Source organism: Ambystoma mexicanum, chromosome 3p (genome assembly GCF_040938575.1).
Source record: "Ambystoma mexicanum isolate Mex_15411 chromosome 3p, UKY_AmexF1_1, whole genome shotgun sequence".
NCBI lineage: Eukaryota > Metazoa > Chordata > Amphibia > Caudata > Ambystomatidae > Ambystoma > Ambystoma mexicanum.
Window position 1 is genome coordinate 318,408,701 of NC_090925.1, and position 18,068 is coordinate 318,426,768.

Consider the following 18,068-nt stretch of genomic DNA (forward strand, 5'->3'; position numbering starts at 1 on the left):
TATACCTGTTGCCGGTAATCTCACAACTGAACGTAATTTCACTCTTGGTCATCTCAGTGACCCCATGTATATTAATGGAGCCAGTCTCCCATCTGGGAAGACAATTATATTTCTGTTAAAACACTCTGAATTCTCACTCCAGTTTTCTCGATCTATAGATCCATACCATATTCATTCAATGTGTGTGCAGGTGCGATAACTTGTGTCTGAGAGAGCTCATTCTTTCATGCAGGAGAGATAAAGGGGTAACAACCCCCCCTTGTATGTGGGATCAGGCTCAATTTGCCCCATGGCCCCTCACTCCAGAATGAGTGAGCAGGTTTTAAGACTCTGCTGATTCTGCTATCCTACAGGCTTGAGCCTTCTATCCCTTGCCCATCACGTCTTCCAACATTCTGAGCGGCAGTTTATGGACAGCAGGCAGCTCGGGACATGCCTGTTGCCAATTGAATGTAACCAGATCTATTTAGACACTGGGAGAGTGCCATGAACCCACATTGGTGGTGAAGAAGCACTCAACATACAGAACACAATGGCATAGTGTTGCAGCCCTGCTGAGAAATGACAATTCGGTTTGTTTAAATGTAAAGAAGAGTGGCTGAGAAGTACACGCACTGTGCCGGTTAAAAATAAAGCAGCTGTGGTGGGTGGAAGTGCTGCTTCGGTGGTATCAAGAGTATGCAATTCCCTGCAAGGTAGTGTTGGTCATTTCCCATTGAAGTATAGCAGCTCTATTGAGAAGTGGCATTAAAGGTGAAGCATTACAGTAGGCTGGATCAGTGCTGCCCCATAAAAGGTGTAGAAGCCTTTGTGAGAACTGGCAGTACTGTCCCAATTGTGAGAAGTGTAGTATTTTCACATTAACTATGCTTAAGCACTTTGGGTTATTGAATAGTGCTGCTACATTCTGAGTAGTTCCATCCCTTTAAATATATCAGCTCTTGTATAACCACAACAGTGTTGAGTTATTCTGATGCTGATGTCAGACTTGCTCAATAGTTCTGGTTTGTATCATTAAATGTACTTCAGATCTTCAGAGTCTCAGGAGGATAGCTCAGGGGCAACGTGCTCACCTTGGAAGCAAAACGACATGGAGCACTCGGTCCGCGCTTAGAAACCTCTGGGTATTATTACACGCATTATAAATAACAAATAAAAATAAATAAATCTGTTGAGAAGTGCTGGGGCCTTGTCAATAAGAGTGTAGCAGCTCAACTGAGAAGTGCTGATGTATTCCCATCAAAAGTATAGCAGCCCCACTAAGATGAACTAGCATTGCCTCAACAAAAGCATAGTATTACAATTATAGCAGCCCTGTTTAGCGAGATAACTGAGGAGTACCAGCATTGCCCCATTTCAAATATGGCAGCTCTAGTAGAAAATAGATTACACAGCCTGCTGAGAAGTGCTGTTACTGTCTCTTTAAAAATACAGAAGCCCATTAGCTCTGCACCATTAGGCCCTGTAAATACTGTCCCATTGCATGCTATTACACTGAACAAGGTCAACAGTATGTCAAGGTCCATACTGGGTTCTATGTGATAATTCTGCATTTTGAAGAACAAATACAAAAAAGACCGATTTATTTTGGGCTGATTTGTTTGGTCTTCAAAAGGCTGAATTATCATATTCTACTGCCCCCCACCCTGCTAAACCCCCCCAAGAAGTTGATCCCACCTCACCCCCACATTCCCACCCTCTCCCACGCTGTTACCTTCTTTAGAATTCAGGGGGTTACCTCCCTCAATGCCCCCATTCCCCGCTCATAGCATAGCATTCACCCTCACCACGTACACACTCAGAGACATGCAGTCTCGGGAGGATAGCTCAGCAGCAACGTGCTCTCCTTGGAAGCAAGACAACACGGAGCAACACGGGTTTGATCCCCGGGTCCGCGCTTAGAAACCTCTGGGTATTAAGCTTGTTATAAATAACCTATCATATCATATCAAAAAGTCTCATTTGCCCTCCCCCTGCCACCTCGTTTCGCAGATGTAATGCAAGAGGGGTGCCAAAAAGATTTTTAGAAATTGAGGGACAGACTTGCTTTGCATCTGTGCCTCCAATTCTAAAAAATCGTTTTGCGTTGGGTGTACCTCTACATCTGTGCACCCCTCTTACAAAGAGGGGTGCACAGATGTACAAATACATCTAACCCAAAAAGATTTTTAGAAATTGAGGGACAGACCTGCTTTGCATCTGTGCCTCCATTTCTAAAAATCGTTTTGGGTTGGGTGTACATCTACATCTGTGCACCATTTTTACCAAGAGAGGTGCACAGATGTTCAAATACATCCAACCCAAAAAGATTTTTACGAATTGAGGGACAGACTTGCTTTGCATCTGTGCCTCCATTTCTAAAAATCGTTTTGGGTTGGGTGTACCTCTACATCTGTGCACCCCTCTTGCCAAGAGGGTTGAACAGATGTACAAATACACCCAACCCAAAACGATTTCTAGAAATTGAGGGACAGACTTGCTTTGCATCTGTGTCTCCATTTCTAAAAATCGTTTTGGGTTGGGTGTACTTCTACATCTGTGCACCTGAACCAAAACGATTTTTAGAAATTGAGGGTCAGATTCAAAGCAAGCGTCCCTTAATTTCTAAACATAGTTTTTTACCCGGCTTTCACCCGGGCCGCCAGAGGGAGACACAGTATGGATGGAATAAAGGGCCATACTGCGTCTCTTCTCTCCGGCCTGGAGGGGGACTTCATTCTGCCGGCGGTTGCCCGGGCCCCGGAGCACCCACGTACTCGGCGCCCCTGAGACCAGCCCCAAACTATTCCAAAAGAAGGAGAAACTAGTTAGACACTACCAGGCCCAAAGAAATTGGGTGTTCTGGTCTGTATCCCCCAAGTTGCATCAGGTTTAGAGATCCAAAAACCCAGAGCAGTGTCTTTCAGGAATTCAGGGATAGATACGGTATTGACCAACACTAGCACATCCAGAGGTACCCCTTAGTCAACCAGTGCAACTCCTCAAAGGGAAACCCCTCACTTATGCCAAGCCCTTCACCCGCCAGCAGCAGTGTGCGTGTGAAAAGGAATAGACTGGGAACAAAGAGCGTTAGGGTTCTCTGTTCTAGAAAACCTTTTAAAAAATGCCTGCGAAATAGTGAGTTAAAACAAAATGTAAGCATTCTAAAATGTTATTAAACATACCTTAAAAACATATAAAACATGGAAAAACACACTGATTGTGATCTAATTCTTTGCTTTCAAGTCATGTGGGGGTGATGCGAAATAGACGGAAAGGTATTTGGTGACTGGGAAAGATGGTAAGAGGAGCAGAAAAGCAGGGTAGCAATACAAAAGAGGCCACTGGGGTAGAGGCCCTGCGTGAAATCTCCAGTCCATCTGTGAGTGTGAAGGAGAGTGGTTTCTTACTCGCCTGCAGGGGCAGTATTTAAAGAGAAATACTTCCACAATCCCTCCCCCCCCACATAAGGAAAAAAGGATTTGATTTTTGCACAGTTGGGGAGTTACTGGCGGTTTGAATATCTATTGTGATGGTCTTGTTAACATCAGAAACCCACAAAATGAATTTCTGTGTAGGGGGGCAGCCGCGAGGCAAGGTAGGAGCAGAGCAGGAAACACCAGCTCCTAGACTTGGAAACAAACTGAAAGAAATCCAAGATTGCAGAACATGTTTTGTAGACTTCCTTCACCTGGCTTGAAATAGGGGAATAATTAACCAATGGATTCAAATGTTTGTGTTAGTCAACGGGAGAATAATGAGGTTTTTTTAACTTTAGTTTTTATTTGCATTTGGACAGTCAATGACAACATCAATTTTTCTTACAATTTTAACCAACAAGGATAGTCCCTACCCCACCCTCCCTATTCCCCATGTCAACCAATCAATGCGTTCAGGGACAGGCGTTCGTTCAACAATAGAACCTTTCAGGGATGGATGAACAGTGATAATTTTTACATTGAGTGGACTAGAGTGTATTGGATGGCTCCCCTCTGTCGAATCATCAAAACAGACTTAACCAGCACCTTTACAGCTTCTCCGTCAATCTTTAACACCCTCCATTCTGGACAGTAACAGCCCCCATTCCTCTAAGAAGGACTCCCTGTAGTCATTTACATTGGCTGTCAGCCTCTCCATTTCAATCATGGTATACAGTTTACATTCCCATTCCTGTCTGTGGGTAATCTCCCCACCTTCAAGTGTTGGGGCACGCCAGTCGCCCAGCCCGTAGCATCTGAAGCGTGTCAAGGCTCAGCAGGGCCCCTACAAGGTCCTTGATCCAGCTAAGGAGCTCCTGCCAAAAGATGCAAATTCTGGGACAACCCCACCCGAGATGCGCCCGCAAACATTCTTGAGATTTTCAGTGGGTCCCTATGCCACCCATGCAGTATCTTAAAATTATGGTCAATGGTGGAGGTGAATAAATTACTGTGGAATGTCACCCGGAAGATTCTAGCCTAGTACTCATCGTGATTTCAACCCCCGCTAGTTCCACCCAGTATCTCTTGAAGATGTATCTCACCACCTCCGGAGTCGATACCAGCATCCCCTTCATTCTCAAGTATTCAAAGATCGAGATCCTGTTTTTGGCCCAGTCCCTCTTGGATTTCTTCTTAGCCCCTAAAGCGACCTTCTTTAAACAAGTCCCCCACCCTCTCCAGCCCCTCGTCCAACCGCTGCTGGGCACATCTCCTCCCTAGCTTCACCAGGTGGAATGGGGAGCCCCAGACCAATGCCATAGGTGAGGGCCAGGATGAAAGAAATCGATTTGCATCATTGTTCTGCCACAGTTCCCCACAGGACGCTCAGTGTGGGGTGTTCTCTCGCTTCTCTCGGAACCTCCCTAAGCAGGGCCCAAAAGTAGTCCCTCGCCTTCAACGAGTGCATTTCAAAGTCCTCCAGGTGTGACCAGTAGGTCCTTAGGTTCTCTCTCTAGTGTTCCAGCAGGACTCTTAGTTGAGCTGCTTTATACTATAAGAACGGGTCAGGTGAGCCAAATCCCCCCTGATCCCGGTGGAGCGTCAGGGTAACCCACTTCACTTGTGGTCTCTTATCGTGTTCCCCAAGGAAAGCTTCTGGGAATCTCAGCGGGAGGGCATTAAACAGATATAGCAGCCTGGGGTGGTCGTTCATTTTCACCACCACCATCCACCCATAACACGATAAGGTCAGGGCTCTCCATCTCTGGAGGTCTTCTTTGATCTTAAGTAATATCGGGTCAAAGTTCGCTTATGTCAGGCCCGAGAGATCTCTTGTCAGTACTACCCATAGGTACTTCATTCTGCCTTGCTGGACCCTCACCCCAAAATATCGGGTGCAGTCTGCAAATACAGGGCATCCTGGGCCCACGACATTATGCTGGATTTGTCTACATTGATTTTCAGGCCCGAGAGGTGCCCATATTTCAATATTTGTTCGAGGAATTTCAGGAGCAAGGAGCTCACCTCAGTGAGGTAAGCCAAGATATCGTCTGCAAAAAGGGATAATATGAATTCCACCTCCCCACACCTAATGCCCTTGATCCCCTGGTCGGCCCTGATTGCAATCGCCAATGGTTCCATTGTGAGGGCGTACAACAGCAGCGAGAGGGGACACTCCTGTCTCTTCCCACGTGTCAAGCAGAACGCCTCGGGCATGATACCATTCACCCTCACTCGTGCCATCGTATGTGGGTAAATCACCTCCAACCACTTCATGAATCTCTGCCCGAGGCCCATTCTCTTTACAACCGCCTTCATAAAGAACTATTCCACCCTGTCTAATCCCTTCTCAGAATCCCCAGAGACAAGGCAGGTGTCACTCCCTGGGGTCTGGTTCAGCAGATCAATTGTTTTTCAGATATTATCGGCGCCCTGTCTACCCTTTATAAAACCCACTTGCTCCCCATGGATCAGGGACGGCATACATTTCGCCAACCTGGTACCAAGGATCCTAGCCCGGATCTTCGCATTGCTGTTTAGTAGAGATATCGGGTGGTAGGAGGCACACTTTTAGGGATTGCGTCCCTCATTATGTATAGTCACAATTACTGCTTCTAGCATGGAGTCTGGCAAGGGGTCCCTCTCCAGAACTCTGTGAAAGACCCGAGTCCTTTATGGGGCCATAGTGGATCTGAACCGCTTATAAAATTGAACTGTGAACCCATCACTCCATGGGGCTGTGCCTACCTTCAGCCCTTTTATAGACTGGACAACCTCCTCCTTAGATATGGGCTCTCCCAGGCAACTTGCCTCCCCCTGCTGTATCCCCGGTAGAGCCAGGGCATCCAAGAATGTAGCCGTTTGCCCCTTGCCACCTTCGAACTCCGAAGTATAGAGTACTTCATAGAATTTGGCAAATTCCCTCCCCACTCCCTCAGGGTTGTGCACTGCCACCCCATCCTCGCCCCTTATAGTCCTGATCAACTTCTTTTTTCTCTCCTCCTGCAGTCGCCAGGCCAGTATTTTATCCGCCCTCTCCCCTTGCTTGTGCTATTTTTGCTTTAGGAACAGTAGCTTCTTTTCCGTGTCCTGAACTAGGCTCGTCCTAAGCTTGGCCCTATGGCGCCCAGGTCCACCCAGCTGTAGGTCCCGAATCTTATGCCTCAGCTCCTTCACCACTTTCTCCCTCTCCCTCTTTTTTACGTGCATATTGTAATAAGCACCCCCAGCCTTAAAACCCTCCCAGAGAGTTTGCACCCCCACCTCCCCGTATCAATGAAATAGAAATAATCTGTGATCCCCTTTAATACAGACAGGAGGACCTCTCTATCCTTTAACAGAAAATCATTACACCGCCACCCTCCCAGGATCCTCGACCCAGGGGGTGGGGGCGTCCCATCAAGCACACCACCATGTTGTAGTCAGGCCACGGGATTGGGGACCCCCTCGAATTCCTTACCTGGGCCTTCAGCTCCACATCCACTGATATTAGATCAATGCGTGAGTAGGAGTTATGAACCGCTGAGAAGAATGTGAACGGCCAATCTCCCTCCTCTTCCCCTCTCGCAGAGAGTCAACAAGGCCCAGGTCCCAGTTGATGTTCCGAAATATCCTGGAGGCAGCCGTATCTATGGTTTCCCCTACACCCACCCCTAGTCTCTTATGGTCCCTCATTGGGTTCAGGACCATATGGAAATCCCCCACCACCACCAGGTGGTTTCCCCTACACCCACCCCTAGTCTCTTATGGTCCCTCATTGGGTCCAGGACCATATGAAAATCCCCCCCACCACCAGGTGTCCGTCCACAAACGTTATCAGTTCAACCTTAAACCATTCCCAGAAGTCTGCCTGCCCAATGTTAGGGGCATATATTGAGCATAGGGTAATCCTTTCACCTTTCAGGCTTCCCTTAATAAACAAATATCATCCACTAATGTCCTTCTATGTCCCATCCACCACCGTCATAGGCGGGCTGACACAATAATCGCCGCCCTGCCTTTTTTCTCCGTACCAAAAGCCACGAGAACCTCCCCCAACTTTTTTTGCCACAAATCTCAGTTCCTTGCCCCTCTGCCAGTATGTCTCCTATACCATGAGGATGTCCGGTTTGCCCCGCCTAAATTCCCGTAAGGTGATTGATCTCTTGCCAGGTGAGTTTAGCCTTCTCTCATTAAGGGAGCCAATCACCAATTCATCATCTACGGACATGTCTCCAGTTCCATTCCTTTCCGATTAAGCCATCCCTCCCTTCGAGAAATCACACCACTTTGTAGTAGCACTTGTGGCCCAAGAGGGGCTGTCCCCGAACCATTGCAAACATTTTGAACCACACAAACACCCTCTGGGCGCACGCCAAACTGTCCAGCCCCCTTCTTCCCCCCTGAGCATCCAACCCTGACATTAACAACAGTACGAGTCAGGATAGGATCACCAGAAGTCTCTCAGTCAACAGGACTCTCTCAAACCACCCCTTGTTGTTACTGAGCCCCCCTCCACCACCCAGCTGTCTTGCAACAGTATCATCAACCTCAATATTGCCCTCAAGTAAACAGGGCCCCAGTTAATTAATCTTATTTCTCTCCCTAGGCCCCCACCACACTCTTCCTCAGAGCCGGCCCACCGTCTGCCCATCGAAATTTAGCAGCCTCGTCCCCTTCATATGGCCAGGTCATGGGCGCCAGGGGCCCGTCGGCAGAGTAGTAAGCTTTTTGTGCTTGCGGGTCCCTGCCATCTTGCGTCTATTTCTGGTGCCCGCGGGCAGGTCCACTGATCCAGTCGTCTCCCCCGAGGATGATGCTCGGAGCCGTGAGTCCCCCATGAGTACATCCGAAGCTCTGTGTATGTCATCCTCCATCGCCAGTCGGTAGTCCTGGCCGTTGTATTCAAAGTTTAGTAAGAATGGAAATCCCCAACTGTAATGCACTCCTTTCTCCGCCAGCCACTTGGTGAGTGGGCCGCACATCCTTCTCCTCACGAGCGTGAGAGCAGAAAAGTCCTGGAAGATAGTCACCTAGGCTTCACCATAATTGATTGGGCCCCAATTCTGAGCTCGCTCCAGGATCTTTGTCTTTTGTTCGTAATAGTGAAAGCGTGCTAACACTGAGGGCAGACCTCTTGAGCCAACTCCCGCTCTATGCGCCCTGAAGAGGAAGTGCCAAGCACCATCCACACTCCAGCCGTCTCCTTCGAAGTACCAGGTACGTTCATGCCAAAATATGTGACGTATGGAGAACAGATAAACCAGCAGAGAGCCGCAGTTGGGCACTAAGGTACCCATTGAGAAATCCATATCTACAGGCAAGACAAAATGATGGTTGTCAGAATGTAATACCCGAAGAAGCCAAGAAGATACTAAAGGAAGACGAATGGTGATGTCATGAGAAATCGGACTGATGCATATATAGAAGATATAATGACCTAAGAATACTGACAAAGAGACGAAATACCATGGATAAGTGACATCTTGAGCCTAAGGTGAAACAGTTGATGTCAAGATGAAGAAACTTATGCCATATGCACAATGAAGATATTCAGTTGGTTTAAACATGTAGATGCAGGAAACCACAAGAAGCAAAGAAATCGTGAAGCTTGCTTATGCTTAGTAGTAAAATAGATTGCGGCAAGTGCCACCTATACATATATATATACCTCAAAAGCACTTTATTGATGAGTGAAAATCCACTACGCACATGAGCAGAATTGAACAGAGGTTATTAAAGGTCTCAAGAGGAGAGTGTTGCAGCAAACAAATCGAGAATTAAGACAGAGAGAAACCCAGCTGAAGGTAACCATGCCAATGAGCCAAGGTCGAATTGGGCTGGAAAAGGCCAACAGTGGATACAATTAAAAGAAAAACAATAGAGTATCCTGTTCAGAAAGGTCAAGATAAGCCACAGATGGTAGAAGACTGGCAGAATTAAATCAAATACACGAAATTGCATGAAGAAGAGGTCGATTTCACAGTGTCTTAATCACGTGACAAGGCAGGCAGGAAGGGATGAGACTTTCACACCTACGCATGGATCCCAGCCATACCCATACTCCTTAACTTTCTCAGACCAAGAAGCAGACTCAAGGCCAAACTACAAAGAAATAATTGACACATGACCACTGAGGTGATGATTGATTGTAACATAATTGGAGGAAAACTGGGGTGCAGACAAACTCCCTGAACCTGGCTGGCTGTTCTGCATGCTGCTAGAGGTGAGTGGAAAAGTATGAGTGGGGTTGATGTCAACCTAATCATAGAGGACCATGTAATCTAGGGTCCTATAGTAAGTAGAACCAATGAGACGTCGTACTTTTAGTGACGTTTACAGTAGCCATTTTGAAGGAAGGGCTTAGTTGCCCCACCTGACATTGATTATCCAATCCCCTCTCCCCGTTACCACATACAGTTATAGTACCTATGTTAAAGTTACCTTCCTATAAACAATCACGTTGCATGTTAGGATTTTAAGTTTGCGCGTCAGTGATGACAAGTTTTTGATATAAATACTGTGTTTTCTCTGAAATTAAGTGGAATTTAAGCGAGAAGGAAGATCGAGCGGTTGCTAATGTTCATTGAACTCTCCGTTTTTTGTACTTGTCATTAAACAGACTCATTTGGCCAAACTATTCAGTTGTCATTATTATTTGGTGCAAGAGTACAAATCTGCATCCCCATCTATCTCGAGGGTGCTGCTACTCATCTTAAAGGTCTGTTTGGAGACCCCCAGTCACATGGGCCTGCTGGGGTCCATCCAGTTCACTTGGTAGCAGAGATTAGATGGTTAGATTAGATAAGACACCCATTGACTGTCGACATAAGTAACTTTGGGTGTTCAGCAATATCACAAGTCCTTTGCCATTCGGCTGAAAGAACGAGAAGCTCCCCATAGACAGTGGCTAGTTTAATTAAAAACCCTGAAAGTTAGGTGTGAAGGGACCTTTGCTTTCCCCCCAAGAACCCCTTCCCACGTCTACGAGCAGAGGATCGGACGAGCAGCACGGAAAGGCGGTAATGAAGGCGGCGATCCCGAGCATCCGGAGAGGAAAAACATGCGAATGGTGAGTGAAAAAGGCTGAATGCTTTGGCAAAAAGTTGCATGCCTTAAAAACAAGTAAAGGGAAGGTAACGGAGGGAGGTGAGTAAGAGTATAATGTATATGCAAGGGGAAAATATTGACTCGAGGGTGGCCGAGCAATAAAGAAGATACCGGGAGTGACCCCGATAAGAGTATACGCCCATTTTCCTAGGTTTTAAAGAGCGCTAGAGGAAACCTTCATTTAAGTTCCTGAATTGATAGGATGACGTAGAAGACCAGATCGATTAAAGATGATCTGAAAGAAATGGGCTTAAATTCCATGTCGGAATACAAATTAGGGGCAGAATGCATCTGAGGAAGCAGATGGCATGATATTCGTGTGGCCGGCCGGAGTCTGTCTGTCTTTCTGGTTTATGTGTTTAGCTAGATCTATGATGTCATATGGTAAAAAACTTTTTTAAAATTGCACGATTGTAATGATATGATGTTGCATGGCATGGATTGATGGTTGTAGTTTACAAAAGTAAAAGTGAAATTATTGTTGAAAAACGGAATTGGAACTTGCGACGATTGGTGTTCGCTCATATTGTTGATCTTGTTTGTGAAACGTAAAGCATAATAAAGTGTTATACAAAGATAAGATAAACAGGTTAAGCATGGAAGACATTACCCCATTGATACACATGTTCAAACAGCTGCTGAAGCATTCACCTAAGCTTAAACAGTACAGTGCAGAATGGCTTAAAGGGAACGCAGACTTGCATGCCACGTATACTGGCAAAAAGTTAGACAAACGCCTAGCTAGTTTAGAGATTTGCAAAATGTACCAACAAGAAAAAGAGGAGGAGCCACCATTAGATTGGATACTGAATATATGCACAGAGGGGGGTAAAGAGCCTTCTGCGCCACACGCCCCGTCTGAAATAAAAAGCAAAGCTAGTAAAGATGAAGGACTATACCCACTAAGGGAACTTAAAGCACCCACAGGATATAGCAACCCGTCATATGAGTCGCCTATGAAAAGTAGTAGCGAAAGCCCAGAGAAGGACAGAGAAAGGGATATTAACTCCAAAGTCCCGAAGGACAAGGACAGACACGAGAAAGAAAAAGGAGATCAATCACAAGCAAGTACATCTTGAGGTATGGTAAGAGAGGTAAAGTGATGGAAAGGAGACGAGGATAGGACTGATGAGATGGCATTCGTACAGAACGAATAGATGGGAGGTCAGATTTTATAGAAACTTGAAGGTAGAGGCATTGAGGATATGAGACAAAGGGGAGAACAAGATGAATTGGAAAGGAAAGAGAAGAGAAGGGAAAGGAAAAATGATTGAGAGACGAAGGGGCTAAGAAAAAAGATAGGTAGAAACAAGAGCAGTTATATTGTGATGAGCAGGTCAGAAAACAGGAAAAGGCGGAGGAACAAAGAAAACGCGATCATAAGCAGAGAACAGCTGATGATCAGGATAGACAAGAACAAAGGAGAATAGAAGAAGAACAACAAAAAATATGGGAGAAGAGAATAAAATGACGAAGAGCTGAGGAAATGCAAAGGGCAAATGAACAAAGAGATGCGAGGAAGCAAGAAGACGACAGAGTCAGAGAGGAAGCAAGGAAGCATAGTGTTCCGCTCACCTGGTCCCTGCGGGGGTGTTGGGGCATGGTTGGAGCCCTCCCTGGACTTGACTCCCCTGGATCAGCCTTTTCCCCCAGCTGCTATAGTGTGGGCTGCTCTAGCTGCTGGCACTGCCCCTGAGAGAAGACGAGAGGCAGTGAGAATGCTGCAGATGAATGGTGATTCCCCTCTAACCCTTTGTTCCAGAATGAGGTGAGCATGCGTTTACCCATATAGTCCCACCTGTTTTCTTGTGAGGATGAGCTCCCCGTCCTGCTTCTCTTCAGCAGGGGCACCATTGATGAACCTAGTTGCTTCACTGGTCTGTGTGCGTGGCGGCCCAGACCGGCTGTGACCGAACCACCTTGAAGGTAAGTGTTCGTAACAATGATTATTGTCCGTATCCTTTTGAAATGTCGTTGCTCAATGATTATTGTCTGTATCCTTTTGCAATGTCTTTGCTCAATGATTATTGTCCGTAACCCTTTTGCAATGTCTTTTCTCTCCCCAATAGGTGTGAAGTAGGCCACGCGGAGTCGCAGTGTTGGAAGCGAGTCCGAACGGTGCCAGAGGGGGTTGCACAGTCCCCACTTAGATGGTAAGTAGGGTTTCAAGGTTGTACGCAAGGTTTATATGTTGTGCAACCAAGCGTAAGGTATTTATACAGTTTCTAACCTTCTGTGCTCATTTTCTCTTGCAGGGATGACCTGGTGGCGCCAGATGGGGTGCGACGATCTGAAGACCTGCCGGCGATTGCTGGATGGATGGATCCGTGAGGATGCTGGGCAAGAAGAAGGCTCTTGCGTAGCTTATTGCTCGGAACAGGTGAGGATTTCCTCCGACTCCAATGACAAGGGAATCAGGTAAAATGCGATGCACTGCTGGCGATGGAATTGCAGAGACAGGTAAGACGCACGTCCGGCAATGGAGTTGCTGGAGTCTTGTAAGTCGAGCAATGGTATTGCTGGAGGCATCGCCATACTTGGTGATAGAGCTGACGATGTGTGGACAATACCGCGCTGGAGGCAGGTAGGATGCGCACTGAAGAAGAAGTTCAGGAACCTGATGAGTCACGTGCTGAGATGATGAGCTGGAAACAGGTAAGGGTGCTTCGACGGCGGTAAGCGTTATGCTGCAGAAAACAGACTAACGTGAAGCGCTTGCATGCGGGTGGGGCTGTCTTAAATAGCATAGAATAGGAAAAACTTGAAAAATAAGCTCCCAATGTTGACATCGGGAGCCAGAAAATGGATACATGAGTTAGAAAAAATGACAGGAGGGAACACGTTAGCTATAGGAGATAGTAAGGGTCTTTTAATCGCCATACTTGGTGATAGAGCTGACAATGCTTGGACAATACCGCACTGGAGGCAGGTAGGATGCGCACTGAAGAAGAAGTTCAGGAACCTGATAAGTCACGTGCTGAGATGATGAGCTGGAGACAGGTAAGGGTGCTTCGACGGCGGTAAGCGTTATGCTGCAGAAAGCAGACTAACGTGAAGCGCTTGCATGCGGGTGGGGCTGGTTTCAATAGCCTGGCCCCAGCCACTTCCCTTAGCCCCACCTTGTGGCTCCACCTTGCTCCTCCCACACACTTCTGCATGTGCCCTCCAATGTCTTTTAATGGCCACGCCCGGCCTGGATGCACGTGCCCTAGACACAATGTGTGCAGAACACACTTTCTTATGAGCCTGGCGCCAAAGGCCAAAGGCGCCAGGACTGGGTCCATTTGGACCCTTTGGGTGATAAAGGTGGTGGCCCTTGGCTAGTGGCCATGACACGTAGTGAGTTTGATGGCGACATAGGACGCAAGCGAGGAACGAGAGCACGGGATCTCGAATATCTGGAAAGAGAGGTTAGAAAATCCGATCCAGTGGTAGACTGGGAAGATATAGAAGAATTCTTTCCTGAGTACGATTCAGTACCAGGCACGTCTAGAGCAAATATAGAAGATGACTTCGACACCAGAAGCATCAGAGAGATGCTCGATAAAATATACGATGAGATGTGGCTAGAAAATGTACCCTAAAGGGAAGGAGAGGATGAGCGTTTTGAGAGCACTCAGTTGTACGATACTGAGGACACCACCCGAAGTAGCAGAAATAGAGGGCTGTCCCTAAATAGGCTGACTCTTAATAGAAATGAGGAGGGTGAGAGAAGTTGCATGAGTTGGGCACAGACAATATGGGACACAGAAAGAGAAGAATGTGAAGAAAGAGAAGACGAGAGAAGACGCGAAAGACGTTTCTCTAGGGGAAAGGGAATAAGATGGTAAAATTCTAGTGGGTCTGCACCTAAGGCATCGGAGTTAGCCAGACAATCAGATCGGCATGAAGGAGTATCATACGGTCAAAGGGGGGTGTCTCCACCACCCTATGTGAGTAGATTATGGACATTGCCAGGTAGACGGCGATGCAGGAATATTACCCCTGCAGTGGACAGAAAAATTATGCGAGAGGAAAAGGAGTGTGATGTGTCACAGTTCCCCTTACTAGAAAAAGGAGGAACGAGGCCACCATATTTACCTTGGCCACAGATGAATAGAGAAAACCTGAAAAATAAGCTCCCAATGTTGACATCGGGAGCTGGAAAATGGATACATGAATTAGAAAAAATGACAGGAGGGAACACGTTAGCTATAGGGAATAGTAAGGGTCTTTTAATCGCCATACTTGGTGATAGAGCTGACGATGTGTGGACAATCCCGCGCATGACAGAGCGCCGTTTAACAATTGCAGAACCGCGGTATGGAAACCCCTTCGAGTGCTATACCCGGACACTTCTGATATGGGAGCTATAATGGCACGCAAGATGAAGGAGTTAGATGATCCTTTGCTTTACATTAAGAATTTCCAAAATGCCTGGGTGCTGGAAACTCGTGAAACTTGGGCGAAATCTATACCCGTGTTTTACCATATATTATGCCAAGGGCTGCCAGAACAGGTACAGAAGCAGCTCAAGAAATTGGTAGGGATTGAGGCTAAGCCATGGTCTGAAATACAGCTGACCATCGCGCACTATTGCAGGCTGCTGCAAGAAAAGAACTGCAAAAAGGATGCTGCACGAAAAGGTGAAGATGCTAAATTAGTGCAGAAAAAATTATCGAAGTATGCCATTGAAGGGGCAATGATAACCAATACAGAAGGATCAAACGTGCAGCAGGCCAATTGCAAAAGGCAGTTTGATCAAAGCAAAAATGGGTTTCACCCAAGAGGAAGAGGCTTTTGAGGAAGAGTATGGCAGGGAGGTTTTCAGAGTAACGAGGGAGGATTTCAAAATATACAAGGTGGAAACCAGGATATGCAAAATGGGCAAATAATCATACCACCGCCAATATGTTGGGCGTGTGGGATGACATGGCATCTAGCGTGCACATGTAGAAGTCAAGGAATGGTGCAAAATGACCAATTCACAAGAGGAGGGATGGTGAATCCATCTGCATTCTCGCAGCAGGGTGTAATGGAGTTGCACAGAATCACACGGTGCAGCAGCAAGTGCCAAGAGTACAGGAAATCTCGCAGCCGCAGCAGAATGTAACAACATTTCCACAAGGACAGTCTCAACAGTCCCCAATGCAACTGTCACAAACAACAGGTACAGGACAGATACTGAATACTGAATTCTGGAACAAGAGATGCCACTAGTGATGGGGGAAATCCATTCACTCAGAATAGGACAAGATTATATATGGACTAGGACAGCTCACTGGGAGACATGATGTGTTCTACCCTATCTGTGACACCCAACCCTGACGAGGAACCAAGGGTAGATGTCTGTATAGGGGATAAAGAATATTCTTTCTTAGTTGACACGGGTGCGACATGCTTATGTATACGTGAAGGCAAGTTGTCTTTGTCCGGCGATGCCATAAATACTCAGGGCTTTACAGGAGCAACAAGTCATGTTCCTTTTACAAAAGAACTTCCAGTCTCCACAGGAGAATGTGACATGAAAGTGCCACTGCTATTTTCGAGGCAGACACCAGTGAATATATTGGGATGAGACCTAATGACAAAGTTAAACATGACAATCTCGTTCATAGAGAAAGGCAAAGTATGTTCAACTCCAGGAGTGCATTATTTAAACGTGTGAAAAATGATTAGAGCATATACAGAACAAATCGCGATGAGAGCTATTCCATTGGAACCAGAAATATTTGCATATGGATAATATTAATGTCATGACTACCAGGCCTTGCAGACAAAACAATGAGAACCCCAGATGAGTTTTTGTTCAGACCAAGAATACCTATGCATGAGGAAAAGGGACAAGTGTTTCCCTTAACAATACAAGCAGCCATAGTGCGAGGTGAGATGGCTTCGCTTGACGGTTGTGATGATGAAGGCAGGCAATGGTGCGCAGTAATCACCATTGGGGAAGGTTACAGATTGACTGACGCCACTGATGACGATCTATTTGAAGAAAAAATAGGCGAAGATGAGATGACATTTGAGGTTAATCTCATTTATTGGGTAAAAATGATCAAAGAGAGGTGCCTCATAGAATGAGGCCTGCCTCAGTATGGACTACAGGCCCTTATGACGTAGGCTTACTGAAAGGAGTTGGAGAAGTGAAGATTAAATTGAAACCAGGAGCAATATTACCAAAAGCACGACAATATCCCATGTCTAGGGAAGCAGATGAAGGGATTTTTAAGACAGTTTCTGTCATGATGGAGCAGGACATCTTAGTGACGTCAGAGTCGTCATGCAGTACTTTGGTTTATCCGATTAAAAATTCAAAGAGAGCGTCTAGGTGTTTAATCCAAGATTTAGACCAATAAACCAGATAGTTCAGGCCGAATTCCATCTAGTCCCGAACCCGTCCACGATCCTATGTAACATACCAATAGAAGCAAAGTATTTCATGGTGATTGACAAATTGCACAAAGATTCACAAGATTTTACCTTGTTTACGTTCAGACAAGTTTTTCTGAAAAGCACAAGGCTGCCTCAAGGGTACTGTGAGTCTCCTTCGATTTTCAACAGGATCCTGCAGATGGACTTAAGCAATATTGCATTAGAGAGAGTTGTATTGCAATACGTGGATGACATTCTAATTTGCAGCACGACAGAGGAAAAGTGCAGATACGATTCTATTCAGCTATTGACTATACTGGCTGAGAAAGGATATAAAGTTGACAAAGAGAAGTTACAATATTGTCAACAAGAAGTGTTGTACATAGGCCAGCTGATCTCACATGAAGTGAAAAAGGTTACCCCTGAAAGACATGAAGCCATTTCAAAGACAGCCAAGCCACACACACGATAAAACAAATGCAGAGTTTTCAAGGACTATGTAATTATGTCAGGGCATGGGTCTTTGACTACAGTTCGTATACCAGGCCCTTGTTACAAGCCTTAAAGAAAGCACAGGCAACAAAAGAAAAAATTGTGTGGACCGAGACCATGGAAGAAGGGTTTGTTGAACTAAAAAAGGCCATTTGCACGGCACCAGTTTTAGGGATTCCTAAATATGCAGAGGAATTGTACCTGGTTTCACACACGAATGGCAGAGTTATGACAGCAGTACTCACACAGAGAACCACGTTGGGGTACAAGCCCCTTGCATACTACAGTGGGAATTTAGACCCAGTGATATGGGGTCCCTTCCCGTGCGAACAAAGTTTGGCTGCTGCAGCGTTCGCCATAGAGAAGGCTACAACCATTGTGATGGGATGCCCAATGACATTATTTGTCAAGCACACATTATTTGCCATTTTAGAGAAACCAAAAGGCACATTGACATCTCAGAGAGCTTCTGCTTATGAAGTGGTCATATCAAATCCAAATATTAAAATAGTTTGATGCAAAATAGTGAACCCAGCTATGTTTATAGCAGAGCCAGTCACTGAAGGAGAGCCAATACATGATTGCGCGAACTATGATGAATTTTATGATGAGATTCCCAGAGTGAAGGAAAATACATTGGCTGAGGGAGACATCGTCTTCATTGATGGGTCTTCGAGGATCGATCAAAATGATGGACAGAGATATACAGGTACCGCTGTGGTGAAGCACATGGCA